Source organism: Cynara cardunculus, assembly GCF_001531365.2.
Source record: "Cynara cardunculus var. scolymus isolate 2C chromosome LG 14, CcrdV1, whole genome shotgun sequence".
Classification (NCBI taxonomy): Eukaryota; Viridiplantae; Streptophyta; class Magnoliopsida; order Asterales; family Asteraceae; genus Cynara; species Cynara cardunculus.
In genome coordinates, this window is record NC_037541.1 from 4,700,268 (window position 1) to 4,701,723 (window position 1,456).

A 1,456-nucleotide genomic window follows, 5' to 3' on the forward strand; every position below is an offset into this window, starting at 1 on the left:
ATAATTTATAAAAAAATAACATATTTTTTTTGATATATTTTAATTAATGTACGATTTTAATTATCATAAAATATATTTATAAAATTCGGAAAAAAAGACATAATTTCGTTTAATATTTTTTATAAAGAATAAATTACGTTTTTAGTCTCTATGGTTTGGTAAAAATTTCGGTTTTCATTCTCATAGTTTGTAATTTATTTTTATTTTTGTTTCTAAGGCGAAAACACTACTTTTAAGTAGGGGTGCTCATGGGTTGGGTTGATCGGGTTGAAGACATTTGAACAATCCAACCCAATGCTTGCGGTTTGAAAAATTTTAACCCAACCCAACCCGTACGGGTTGGTCGGGTTGATACTTTGGTACATTAAAATATTCTTCTAACCTAGAATATGTTATTTCTCTACTCATACTTTCTTTTTCATCATCAATCATTTGATACAATTTATTCATACTTCTTACGTATATCACATTCATTTAATTTTTTCAATTACATATATATGTTCACAATTATTGAACATATATATGAATGAGTTATATAAAAATGTGAATATATTGAAAATATGTGTATATGAATAACATACATGATAATGTAATTGTCTAATATACATATTAATATAAATTCAACAATCATATTAAATCCAAGAAATAAAAGGATATCGGGTTTATCGGGTTGAGTTGTGTTCAAATAATAGTAAATCAATATCAACCTAATACCAACGGTTTGACAATTTTACAACTCGATTAGACATCAGTTTGCTTCTGGTTGAGTTATTTCGTGTTGCGTTGGGTTGGGTTGGTCGGGTTTTTGAGCACCCCTACTTTTAAGTATGACGAATCAAAATAAAAATGAATTGTAAACCATAAAGACAAAAAAAAAAAAAATTCTAAAACATTAAAACGAAAAAAGTAATGAATTCTAAATCTTAAGGAGAAAAATCGTAACTATAGAACTACAAGGATGAAAATAAAAAATTTCAACAAATTATGAGGACTAAAAACGTAATTTTCTTTTTTTATAAATAAAAAAGACTATTTATAAAGTAATTAATTAGTCAAAAGAGTCCATTTTTGGAAAAATTATAAAAGGAATATGATTTTTATTAAAATTAAAATAAATCATTAATTATATCATTCTTAACTGATAATAGTTGAATTTCTTTCTTAAAATAAAAATAAAAAATAATAATAATAATCGTCCATTAATGTTGACCTTGAAAAACATATCCAATGAAAATTAAATATATTTTAATATTTTTAAATTAAAAAGAAATCCCAAAAATAAATGGTCGGGTCTTTTCCCAAATGATAAAGGGTCGTTGACGGTGGTCAAAATCACGGCCATGGTTGGATGGTTGGTGGAGGAGAAAATACATACACAAATAATTAAAAAAATACAAAAATTAAAAAGAAATTAATATTCCATATTAATTAATTGCACAAATTCAAAAAAACCAGA